Source organism: Mus musculus, chromosome 14, assembly GCF_000001635.26.
Source record: "Mus musculus strain C57BL/6J chromosome 14, GRCm38.p6 C57BL/6J".
NCBI lineage: Eukaryota > Metazoa > Chordata > Mammalia > Rodentia > Muridae > Mus > Mus musculus.
In genome coordinates, this window is record NC_000080.6 from 101,538,507 (window position 1) to 101,552,246 (window position 13,740).

Below are 13,740 nucleotides of genomic sequence, written 5' to 3' on the forward strand. Positions count from 1 at the left end.
CTCTATAGCCTCCCTACTGTGTGCTTCTTAGAGCTATCCACTCATTCGATGCTAAAGAAAAAAAAGTTTTGGGCTAGGGGAGAGAAGATTAACATAATTTTTCTCATAGCCCTTAATAGAATGACTTTCTCTCAACTAATATATTACAGTCTCTGCTTCTGTGTTCTTGTGGGATTTCTGTGTGATTCAGTGTGTGTCTCTGTGTCTGTCTGAATGTTTCTTGTGTGTTTCTCCCCCACCCCACTTTGGCTCTTTTGTTTGTTAGTATTTTTCTATTCTGGTTTGTCTGTTTGTTTTGGATGAGAAAGAAAGGCTGTGGATTGGGTAGACAGACAGGAAGAATCTGGAAGGAGTTGGAGAAAAGGAAAATCATGACCAAAATGTACCGTGAAAAACATCTACTTTTGATAAAAAATAACATTATTTTTTAAATATTTTAGAAAAAATTCTTTGGGGGGGGAAAGATTTTTTTTTATGACAACAACAACAAAAATCTTGCCTTGAAAGCTGTGGCGTGTCAGTGTGTCACAGTGTGTCCCACAGTGTACCCTTGGGTCCACACATCTTTGCTTGCTAATGTTTATTGCAATGAGTCATTGGTCTGGTTTGAAGCCTCTGGCTTCTGCTACACTTTCAATACTGGATCCTCACCAGGACACATACACACATGCACACACGCACACACACACACACACACACACAGAGAGAGAGAGAGAGAGAGAGAGAGAGACAGAGACAGAGACAGAGACAGAGAAACAGAGAGACAGAGAGAACATTAAAAATAAAAACAATCTTCTAAATGTAAAATAAAATATAAAAGTCAAGATTTTAGACAGAATGCAAAATTGTATTGTGTGTAATTGTATTATTACACTTTGTAAAACTACTTTTGTTTCATTTTAAAATAGGTTTAGATTTACAGAAACGATTAGGTGATAGTATAAAAAAAGTTTCCTTGAAATACAGCTTATTTCTCCTATTTTAACACCCACTTTTACATAACATGGTTAGTTCAAATTGATACATCTTTATTAAATAAAGCCCATTTTTTAAAACGTAGATACGTTAGGTTTTTCTCAAATGTCTGATCCAGGACACATCACCCTCGGTCTTCATGCCTCTTTAAGATGCCCCTACTAGGATAGTGTCTCAAGCATTCCTCCTCCCTGACCAGGACAGCTGCCCACCACGAATTCTGTGTGACATTCCTGAACTGGGATATTGGCTTTGCATGTAATTAGAATGGCATAGTAGGTTCAGGGGAGGAAGTCCATCCAGCAATATGCCATTCATAACAAGACATGTAATCGAAGTCATTAAAAAGAGAAATATAGAAAGTATTATCTGGAATCATGAGAAGTAACTGGGAGATAATAAAATAGATTATTGATACCTGAAACAACACCAGCCTAGTGGCACGCAGCCCAGGCAGGCAGAGCAAGCCCCCGATGATCCCTGCTTGGTACCACAGGCACAGGCAGGCATACCCCTGAGACAACCCCAGACATCCAGAGGCCCTGGGTACTACTGAGATGAGCAAGTAAATGGGGGAAAGATGGAAGAGAAAGAGAAGCAGAAAGATGTGTACACAATGAAGAGAGGCAGAACTGGAGACTCAAGGGTATTGAGGAACAGCCTTGTAAGAGTGGCCTCTGATGCCACCCGAGGCTGTGGTGAGATCTGTGGCCCTGCCGCAGTGGGGGTTTGTTACCATCAAAGGTCATGCTGATGTTCCTGGTCTGGGTTGACCCCTGGGGCCAAGTTGATATCTGAAGGCTGAACGGAGCTGGCACCTCTTGCCTAGGCATTGTGGGAGAGCTGGCCCAAAGAGGGTAAGGGCAGAAGAGGAGAGCTGGTCCCACCCTTTACCAGATGCAGCACTCGGAGACTAGGCCCCACACCTCGACCCGGGGAGCACACTAGAGCGGGCCCTAGTTGCAATGATTGAAAGTAAGCCACAGGAGAGATGCCCTCCCCAACCCCCATGCCACAACCCTGAAGTGGCAGGTGGACATGAGCCCTAGAGAGCTAGCCCTCCCCCCCACCCTCTCGCTGGCTGCACCAAACCTGGGCAGCACAGTAGAGCTGGCCCTGTTGGCATGGGTGCAGGTAAGCTAGCCTTGCCATTTGCTGGCTCCTGAACTGGGTGAACAAGCCAACAAGTGCTGGAGAGCTCACCCTGGTGGTGTGGGTGCAGGAGAGCTGGCGGGCTGACTTGCTCGGCTACCACCCAGGCTCAGATCCAGGACTTTGAGTTGGCCCAAGCCAACATAAACCCCATTTGTGAACTGCTGGATTTTGTAAAGGGGCTGGTCCTGCAGATCCAAAACTGCAGGATCTCCATGATATGGAATAACAACATGGCATCCAGGAGGAGTTCCGGTGAGGATCCAATATTGACAATGTAGCATTAGCCAGACACCTCAATCCAGATGAATAACTCGTAGAATAAACATTTGCAAGTAAGGATCTTTGGAGAGAAGGATATACTGTGACCCCATGACATACCACAGCTTCCAAGGAGAGATTTTGTTGTGGTGGTTGTTGTTTTTATTTTCTTATTTTCTTTCGTAGGGGAGGTTGCATGGGCAGAGGACAGATATGAAGGGATGGGGAGATGAGTGGGCTTGGGGTGCGTGGTGAGAAATTCACAAGGAATCAATAAAAAGTTAAAAGAATAAAATAGATAATTATTTTCTTCTCTAGATTTGTACAAATCACTTTTAGAAAAATTTCCACCATGGAAATATGTCTGCCTGCTATCTTCCCGGCCATGCTCCAACACTGGGTGGCCATGCTCGTCCATCAGCTGCTGCTCCTTCTCATGTCTCCAGCAGCAATTGGTGTGGCAGGTGCAGAGCAACTTGTAGGTGCCAGTGTCTCGTTAAGGCTAAGGGTGGAGAAGTGCAGCCACAGTGGTATCACTATGGTGACCCAGGCGTCTTTCCATGCAGGGGCCATTCTGAGTCTAACACACTGAGGGACACCTTAAATCCCATAGATCTAAAAACAAGACTATTAGATAGTAAAAATGTTTTCAGTTCTCTGTGGTAGAAATAGTGATCACATTTTCACAAAAATGTGCAATCTTATGGGTCTATAATTCCCAGGAAGAGCAAGTGTTGCAAAAGTGTGGGGGAGGGGTTCTTTTTATATTTTATATTGTATGTACTTTCCAGTGTCATCTTTTATCTGTACATGTCAGCAATACACACCAGTTCATGTCAAAACATCATTAATTTAAAATTAAGTTAGCCATCATACATGCACACATATATGTTTGCGTGCTGCCTATTCCCATGACTGTACCAAAACAGAAGATATTTCAATCGCCTTGAGCATGACATGCTGAGAGTCTCATTCTCGTCACCTCTTCTGTGCACATTTGTATGGGTTCTTTCCTCTTCAGTGACACGGCGGAAAATAACCATCAATACCCTCCATACATCCTTCCCACAGCGACACTAGCTTAGGATGGAGTTCATGACCAGCACCCGTATGGGAGAGAGGACGCCTGGTCATTTAACAAGGTCACTCAGGCCCTTCGAACAGCTGCAGTGTCTGATGCCGCCAACTGTGAGGGATTCGTGTTTCTTCTGTCAACAAGCTGACTGCATCCTCCTATATCTTGAGAGAATCTGTTATGGAATGCATCCAAGTGTGCAAGCCAGAAACATACCATAAACATCTTCACAGACATTCACAACCCAGTAAGCACAGTTTACATGTAATTTCACTAGTTGCTCCCATGATTTATATCCAAGAATATCCCCTGGATTTGAAAGGTGACGTGGCAGGGACATTAAATTTCACTTGACACTGAAGTATTGCTGGATTTTGTCAAAGCAATAACCAATTCTCTGGACAGACAGCCTACTTCAGGTCTTCATCCTCTCCCATTTCTTCCTCCATGTAATTTCTCCAAGAAAATAAGGCAAAACCCAGAAAACCAAGAAAATAAAACCACAGGAGAGTTGATGAGAAAACAAGAAGCTGAGTGTATTTAGCACACACCTTTGCTGGCCCAAGGCAATGAGGAAGTAGCATCCAAGTACAGAGCTTTGGGGAAGTCTATCTTCTGACAACTATGTAGTTCTGTTTACTAATACCCTTGTGCTTTCTGATAGTAGAATAAAATCAGACACAAAGAACTCGGGAACACCCAGGCCATTTCCCTTCCTCTCTCCCATCAGAGCAGAAAGTTCTGGCATGACTAGAGACTTGTACGAGATTTATTTACCCAGAAGGCAATGTTTAGGGCGGGAAATAAAAAGGAAACTGTAAAGCTTTAGGTATTTGGGACACAGACCCAGAAAACAAGGTCACCTAAGGACACAGCACACTCAGTAAGGCACACAGACAATGAACTCAGAAACCTATCAGGGCAGCTACATTTTCTTCCCAGAAGTTCTTGCCACACCAAGGTGTGGAAAGCTGAACTCTGAGATGCGAAGGGAAGCTCCAGGAGTATATCTGAGTTGCACTAGTCTTCAGGGTACCCAGGTGGCAAGGGATGAGACCAGCCATACCCCCATCCCTGCAGCATCTCATCTCCTGGCATGTCTATTTGTCAACAAGACTTGACATGGGCACTTACAAATTCCAAGACCTGCACCAGGCGATGGATTTCAAAAGATTAGTAAGATGCACCTTTATTTTTCCCTCAATGGCTTTGTTATTCTTTGTTATCACCAAGCCAGTTCCTTTTAAATCCCATTCTCAGCTGCCCAAAAGATAGAAGTAGGGATGGAAGCCGAAGTATTAAATACTAAGTCTTCCCAAATCTATGTTCAAAAACAGCTATGATCAAAATCAAAACCCACACACAATATTCACAAGAAAATTAGGTTTAAAAAAATCCTCTGGAATCTGAAAATACAAGTGGGTTTGTATAACATACACACACACACACACATGGCTGGCATAGTCTTGGCATCACTGAGAAAATGAAGTAAAGGAAAATAACAGTTGCCCGGTAGAGCCAGAAACCAGATGTTGGCTGATGTGGATCACTCAACAGAGCTCCAAGAGTGTACTGGCTTGGGCACCATGAGCAAAGCAGCTGACCCTGGAAAGACTACCCTCTCCAACCAATGGGTCCTGGCAAGATGACCTACAGCAAAGTCCAAGGAATTCAAACTCAGGAAACCTTCCTAGCAGAAGAGCACACACCAAGGAGAGACGACAAGGCATGAACTACACTTGAGCAGGGCAGGGGCTACAGAGGAAAAGCAAGGAGGACCAGATCAAGGGAATGGAAGGCCAAACAGGAAATCTAAGGAGAGGGTGCTATCCAGCTTCCTCTTGTCCGATGTTGAAGAACAACGTAAAATAAATGGAATGGAGCCGCACTTTTTGTCTATCCTGATCCAACTATCACAATAGCGTGTGCTTTAGAGTAAACTTTGAAAATGAAGAGTATGAGCTCTTTCTCCAGACTTCCAAATTATTGAGAGAGTATTGTTAATCTCTTCTTTTTTCCATATAAACTCTTGAATTAGCTTATACATTTCCGTAAGGAAACCCTATTGGAATTCCAATAGGGATTAATTGGCTTGAATCTGTAGATAACTTAAAAACGTCCCTTTTTCTTCCCATCCGTGATCGTGTAATCATGTTTGCTTAGGTCTTCACTGTTTGCAACGATCTCTACAAGTTTGTGTATGAATTTCACGTCTCTTTTTTTAAATTCATTCAAATGTTTTAGTATGAATAGAATTTTCCATAATATCACTTTTACTTATTTACAGTCTATGGAAAGACAGTTGATTGGAGCACATTGATCTTGTCCAAATTCTGGTTCGAGTTGTTCATAGTCCAGTGATGGCAAGTTATGAGCAAACTTTTCCTTTTTTCCTCAATTTGACTTGGAATTTTTTCCACAATGAATTTACCCATTTTAAATAGTGTAGTCTCACTTATTCCCAGGAAGCTTGGATATCAGTTTAAGAGTAAGGGAGTGATGGTTGCTTTCACAGGCTTTTGTTGCTCCATCTCAGTAGTCCATGTTCCGGCAGCAGGTAAGTAAGTCTTTCCACTGCAGGTTTAGATACAGGAATTCATTTGTAGCTTCCTCCCCTGCTTTAACATACCCCCAATGGATAGCGAAGAGAATTAGGTCCTTGTTGATGCTTTATGACCTATTCTAGTTTATTCCACTATTCCACAATTTATTTCAAAATAACTCTAAGGGAAGCTTCCCAATTGAGCAATCAAAATTTTAATTTTTACTTTCTATTGATTCTTTGTGAATTTCACATCATGCACTCCCAACCCCACTCATCCTTCAAATCTGCTCTCTACCTTTGCACCCTCAAGAAGAAAAGAAACAAAGTAAAAATAAATTACACATAGAGAAGTTTAGAAAATAGAACAAAACAAAACAATCTTACACCGGAAGCTACAGAGTGTCACACAATCAAAGTTTTAAGTAGTGGTAGCGAACAAAACCACCAATTCCCTGTGAATTATTCTTCTACTATCAGCAAAGAATACAATCAACTGTTTTCTAGATTCCAGCATTTTTATCAGTCCAGTTAGTAAATTTATCAAACTCTATAAAAATTCTCATTTAAGAAAGGTTGGGGGACTGGAGCAGGACAGGTCTCAACAGTATACAAAGGTTAGGGTGATGTTTCTTGTTCTCTTCTTCTCCTCAGATGACCCTAATGAGTTGTGCCCCAAATAAAATAGAAGTCAGAGGTCAAACTATGAATAGACCACACACATGGCTAGATTGAGTTTAAGAAGGTGGTCATGACACGCTACATCAAATTAGTGCCTTTGTGGGATGAAAAGAACTATATTAAATATATGCCATTTTGTTTTAGAGACACTACATGGAAATTAAAGGCAAAAATTACTTCTGCAGATCTACAGGTAGTATTCACAGCCTACATTCTAAGCAAAGATATAAAATGCTTCAGCCAATTTTGAATTTCACAGCACTCACATATACACAAATCCACGTGACATTGGCTTTACCAGAACAGGCGTAAAGATGCTGAGTGTCCTTCAGATTTGTCAGGCCACAAATTCAACAGCAAATAGCTCAATGCTCTACTCTGCAACGAAGCCTTTGCTTACCGGACTTAAAAGACCAGTATGTGGGAGATATGCCAATAATTTAAATTCCAATGCAGATAGAAAAAAGACACGTACCATTCTTTCCACTCTCAGTGTAACATACTAAAGTGGAACTGGTTCCCACATAGTGCTAACCATGAGGGCTTAACAGAAATATACTCATACTTTGCATCTGTCTGTCCTCGGGGACTGTGGGATCATTTGCACACCCACAAACATTCGAAAAGAAGAACTTTTCCCAGATTTGAGGACTTGTTTACAAAAGTATTTCAAAGAGCAATACTGAAATTGTATAAAGCTGTAGTGACAGCCCCAGCTACTGAGCCAGACATTCACAGGCCTTTCAGGACTCAGAGCTGTAAAAGCACTCGCTCCATTTCTAACCCTGACTTTAGTAATCCTCCTTCAATTTTCATAAGTCATTATGTCTTCTCATATTATTATCAAAGGAAAAAAATCCATGACTCAAGTCATAGAACTTCAGGAAATAATACAAGTTTTAGGATTCATCCCCACCCTCTTAGCAAACCCACTTCCCAATTTGCTGATGCAAAGAAACCAGCTGTCAGACTGCACAAATAACATAATTCTTATACAGCAGATACAGTTGCAATGCTCATTCAACGACAAACATCTGTTCTGAGTCCTGCAAGCTAAGAAGCATCCACTAAAAGATGCAATGCTGAAGAAGGCCAGCATGGTCCCCGGACACCACTAAGGTCAGAATGCAGTGGAGAAACACAGAAAGACAAGCAGTGGCTACACAGTACAGTTTGACAAATGGCATAGCAGAGGTAGTAAATGTGTTATCACAGCATCTGAGTGGGCAGAGGGTCAGAGAAAACACGGGAACTATGCTGAAACATTGACTAGTCAAAGCTGTCAATTTTTAGCTAGAGATAAAAGTAATTGGTGTCCAAAGAGAGCGGTTTGTATTCTAAGTATAAATATCAAACCTAAGTGCTTGAAATTTTATGCACAATGATGTCAAGAATGCTAATGGTAAACAATACCCATGGATAGGAACCATCATGTTCGCAAGCTCAGTTATGGGTACCCTCATTGAGTAAATTTGAGTGGCTGACCAGACTCATAAGACAGCCTGGCTCACAGACAACATTCTCACTAGCCAAGAGGCAAGCTGATCTTATATAACAGCTATCTCATGGATACAAAATTAAGTCAACTGAAGCACCATAATTTTATCAAACTTTGACACTTATTTTTAGCATCAAACATACAGGAATTCTGTTTCCAAACCATTCTAATCATTGTCTACCCCATTCATGTCAGATCTATGCAGGTATGGAGTATGAAGAATAAGGGGATGTGTTTAGGAAGAAAAAAAAAGCATCACTTCTCAAACTTCCCATGGCCCATGTAGAGCTTTGGCTCCTGGTGCAGCCCTCTCAACAACTGAAAGTGTTTTGATCTTGGCATCCATTACCACACTCACACAGTCTCATTCATTCACATTTCCAGTATGATTTAGGGCCAAGTGAAGAAGAAGAATTCACAACTGAGTAAACTTTGACTGTGCTCAGACCACATTTTATGTAGACCACAAGAAACCATCCTTCGGAGGTGTTACAGTCTGCTGAAATGATGGGAGGTCTTCAGCACAATTGATCTGACCAAAGATGTGTGAGGGGGTGAGGGTGGTGGTGGTGGTGGTGGTGGTGGTGGTGGTGGTGGTGGTGGTGATACTGCTATTCCTCCTACTACTACTGCTGCTGTAGCTCACAGAGTGGAGGAATGAATGGGATGTTGGCTTTTGGGTATCCTTGCAGGGACATGTCTTCAGTGTGTGTATTTACATGTCTGTGCCAAGGGAATAAGATGGAGGAAGATGAACCATTTAAGGTTTATCAACAATGCAGGTGTATTATCCAGCCTTAAACTAGGCATATGGGATGGAAAGGGGGGACAAATTAACACCAAGGCCATTCAAAAATAGTAACATGAAAATGGCTTGAATAGAGGTGGAAAGAAAGAAAAACCAAAGGCAAAGTATGAGACTTAAGGATAGGCCACTGGATTACTCTCATACACTGAAATGGGGGCTTCAGCTTTTAAAAGATGACTCTGTTTTAGAAATACTGAGTTTGGGGTGACAGACATCCATGTGTAGACATTCACACATACTTCTGGCTTGCCAGCAGTAGAGATTTACTGTGTGATATACTGAGAACAGACATCAGAATAATAATAGACAAATGAGATTTCTACTATGTAAATTCTATGCAATAATGGGCTTCTTAAGCCATTTGTTGGAAGAGTGGTCCTCCCTTAGCAAGGAAGGACAACTTCTGTCTGGTATGCAGCTTTGAGGCAGATACGCAAACACATGAAATAGAGAAAGAAGTGCTACCTGTCTAGCTGGCTGGATTGTCCAATCAACACCAGTGAGTGAATGTGACAGAAATCACAGACAGATTGCTCTCATGCCCCAAGTGCTAGATTTGAATCACTTCATTCATTCATTCTCTGCCTCCTGCTTACCTCCAATCCCACCATAGCCCAAAGTACACATACAACTTGCTCCTAGTACAGAAACGATCCTTACTCTTCCTGTTACCTAGAGTGAGGACACCTTATCCATCTGATCAGGCCATAAGCAGGATAACATGGAGTCACAGCTATAGAAAGCCTAGGGTCACAGATGCAGATTTGCCTCTGGTAAAGAATTCCTCTCATCATCTTTGTATCTCTGTCACTCTGTCTCTGTATGTGCCTGTCTCTGTCAGTCTCTATCTCTCTGTCTGTCTCTAGCTCTCTCTGTCTCTATCTCCGTCTCTTTCTGTCCCCCTCCCCCCTTCCCTCTCCCCTCCTCCTCCCCCTCCCTCTCTTTCTCACTCTCTGTCACCTCTACTCTCCGTCCACAAGGAAATCAGATCATTCAAAACACTATATAAATATGATAGTGTATAGTCCCTTGTGGGGCGGTGGGCTGCACACAGACAGCCTGGTCTCCAGTTGAGCATAGGTCTTGAACTCCGGGGGGACGTGATGGGTGGTAATTTCCACCTACATGGGACAGAAGGTGTTCGATCATGTCTCCTGGACCCCTGGCTCCTGTAGAAGTTACTGCTCCCACAGGCCCCACAGGCCCCACAGCCCCCACAGCCCCCACAGCCCCCACAGCCCCCACAGCCCCCACAGCCCCCACAGCCCCCACAGCCCCCACAGGAGAGGTGTGTGGCTCTTAGTCACATAGGAGCAGCACCAAGCCTTCCCATATGCAAATAAGGTTTCCCCCAAACTGCCAGTCCAAGCCAATGAGAGGTACCTGCTGTCGAACCCTGAATCACCCCTGAAACTGTATATAAATTCTATCCAGGGAATGAAGGTGTAAGAGAACTATTCAATCATCTGAGCCTTTTGTCCTAAAAGCTGTAACCCTTGGGAAGAGGCCTGCTCTCCCGAAGCGCTGCCTGAAACTCTGCGCACTCCTCACTGGCCAGTCAGCCTCTCGTGGGCCGGGCCTGACCCAACTCAGTGCAAGGGAGCAGGAGTAACCTGTAACCTGACAGCGTGGAAGAGAGGAAGGTAGAGCCAACCTCAGCAGCAGAAGCTGAGGAAGCGACTTCGTCTCCCTGCCCGCACTCGCTTCCCTCCTCGGGAACTCTCGAATCAGGCCAGGCCGGAGATCTCCATGGAAAGCCGCTGGTACACAGGCCCACAGGCCCTCTATTATATGCTACTATTTCCTGTGATTTCTCATGTAACTGCTTAAGAGCATTTGGCTGGTGTTGGTATCGCCGATAAAGCTATGTTGCAATCTAAAAGGAGCTGTTAAGCAATGATGTGCCCTCTTTATAGCTCTGCCCTCTTCCCATGCTAGAGTTGAAAGGACAATCAAAACGCTGTTGAAGTCTTGTGCAACAGTCTCACTTATTCCCGATGTCTGTGTAAGGATAAATGTGCTAAGAGGGCAGCGGAGCCCCCTCCCAATGTTCAGATTCTAAGTAGATCTAAGAAAATGTCACATTATGTGGAAAACATTATTGAAATAATGTTAAATGAGGAAAAAGTCCTTCCAACTACTCTATCAGGTATACTTCCTAAATCACAGCAGAAAAATAATTGAGAAAATGCAGTAGCACCAAGAAGACTAGCAATTTAGTCTCCCAAAGGCTGGGAGCAAAGTACCTGCCATACTTTAGCTGCACCAACTCCGACAGCGCTTGGTTCAGGACTGAAGCTCGCAGTTACCCATTCCATTCAATACAGAGTCTTTACTGAGTACTCAGTACTAAGAGTGTATGCATGGCACCCTGCTCCAAGCTATGGAAACACAAAAGTAAGTTACATGATATGATGTCTCTTCTTAGGACTGATCGGACTAGTAACCCCGGAGAATGTCAACTATGATAAACACAGAAGAGCGCTATACCCCTAACACGGATTATAACTTCTAGAGGGATCAGAAAGGCCATGCAGGAAGAGGCAATTGGGCCGGATTACAACGAACAGGGTTTTATTTGGCAGACGTGAGAACCCTTCATGCACAAAAGAGGGGAGGAAAAGAATTTGAAGAATGATGAAAAACACATTTTAGCACAAAGACAACAGGTAAGACTTTGATATAGCGACCAATGAAAATGCTCGGTGATCCCACTCTTGACCGGGAGGGGACTGGCACTATAGATAGGTGTGGAAATAAGAAAGCAAAGCAAATGAGTCTTCTATGCAAGGAACCCTGGGCACTGCAGAAATTCCAGGGAGTGGGGGCTGCCACCAGCCATTGTGAGCCATCTAACTACATGGCATTTTCAATTTGAAGACTGTAAAGCACAGTAGACATAGACAAAAACAAAAACAAACAAAAATAAAACACTTAGGGGGTAAATTATGGTGATTAAGTATTGGACTGAATAATGGTTAGGTTCTTTTTTCTTTTTTTCTTTTTAAGGTTTGAATTTCTTTTCAGTGTCACACAGAGGAGAAATCAACAAATGCACATGTGTGTCCTTTTCTTTTTGGTTGCTTAATTTTTATGTGGATATTTTCTTTATTTATGTTTCAAATGTTTTCCCCTTTCCAGGTCTCCCCTTTGGAAATCCCGCTATCCCATCCCCCCCTCTCCTTGACTCTATGAGGGTGCTCCCCCACCCACCCACTCCCATCTCCCCTCCCTGGCATTCCCCTACACTGGGGTATCAAACACCCTCAGGCCCAAGGGCCGCTCCTCCCACTGATATCCAACAAGGCCATCCTCTGCCACATATGTGGCTGAAGCCATGGGTCCCTCCATGTGTACTCTTTGGTTGATGGTCCAGTCCCCAGGAGCTCGGGGGGGTGGGGTTCTGGACTGTTGACACTGTTGCTCCCCCCTCATGGGGCTGCAAACCCACTGAGCTCCTCGGTCCCTTCTCCAACCTCTCCATCTGAGACCCCCAGGCTCAGTCCAATGGTTAGCTGAGCCTCTGTATTTGTCAGGCTTCAGCAGAGCCTCTCAGAAGACAGCTCCTGCCAGCAAGTACTTGTTGGCATCCACAAAAGTGTCAGGGTTTGGTGACTGTATATGGGATGGATCCTCAGGTGGGGCAGTCCTTTCCTTCAGTCTCTGTTCCACACTTTTTCTTCATATTTTCTCCTGGGAGTATTTTGTTCCCCCCTTCTAAGAAGCTGTGCATATGGTGTGTTGAGCATGTGTATGGTGAAGAGTATGCAGGGATGTGAATGCCATAGAATGTGTGTGGAGGTCTGAGGACAACGCTGGGGAGTCCTTTTTCACCTTCCAATGTGGTGACATTCTAAACGAACACCACTGCATCTGCTTTTCTTTTATTATTTTAAATATGAGTTCCACAAATCGAACTCAGGTTGACTGTTGGGGGAGCACTTTTCCAAGATGAGCCATGCACAATTCTCTCCCAACCCCCCAATCTGGCTCACCTCCTTACTTCTACAGGTCGAATCCATATGGGACCTCAGAGGGAACTTGTTGAGGGGAATAATGGAGTATCATAGAGATGTACTTAACACACCCTGAATGGAGACCTTCTATTTCCAAGTGATAAGCAGGGGACCTAATTGGATCCCAAAAGCTTCCTGGACCACAATCAGAAAAAGTTCCAAATAACACTGATCAGTTATGCCACAAGAGATTCTTTTTTTCTTTTTTAACGATTTATTAATTTATTTATCTGTAAGTACACTGTAGCTGTCTTCAGTCACTCCAGAGAGAGAGAGAGTCAGATCTCATTACGATGGTTGCAAGCCACCATGTGAACTCATGAGCCTTCAGAAGAGCAGTCAGTGTCCTCAAGAGATTCTTATGAACTGCCCAGATATAGTGAGATCTGATCCTTCCATGGGGAGAGGAAAAGAACTCAAGATATTTTTAACTGAAAAAAAAAATTCCCAAAAGGGGGCAAATAAAGTAGAGTTGGATGAAACCATCACAAAACAGAGCTTAAGGAGAGTGCTTAGAGTCACAGCTATGCAGGAGGCCGAGTTCAAGGCCAGCCTGATCATACTACATACTATAGAGCAAAGGAAACAAGGGACTGGGGTGGTGGTGGGGAGGACAGTGAGCAGGAAAAGAGACAACAGATCTTGAGTCAACACTAAGTGTATGGCAGTCATTAGAAATGGGAAGCCAGGCATGGTGAGTCAGGACTTAGCATTCAGGAGGTTAAAGCAAGA

At 43.5% G+C, this 13,740-nt stretch overlaps 1 protein-coding gene across 11 annotated transcripts in view; it reads right to left on the reverse strand.

Moving 5' to 3' along the window:
* Positions 1 to 13,740, reverse strand: part of Tbc1d4 (TBC1 domain family, member 4) — a 166,922-nt gene that overhangs the window by 96,147 nt on the left and 57,035 nt on the right. The window lies entirely within an intron of this gene.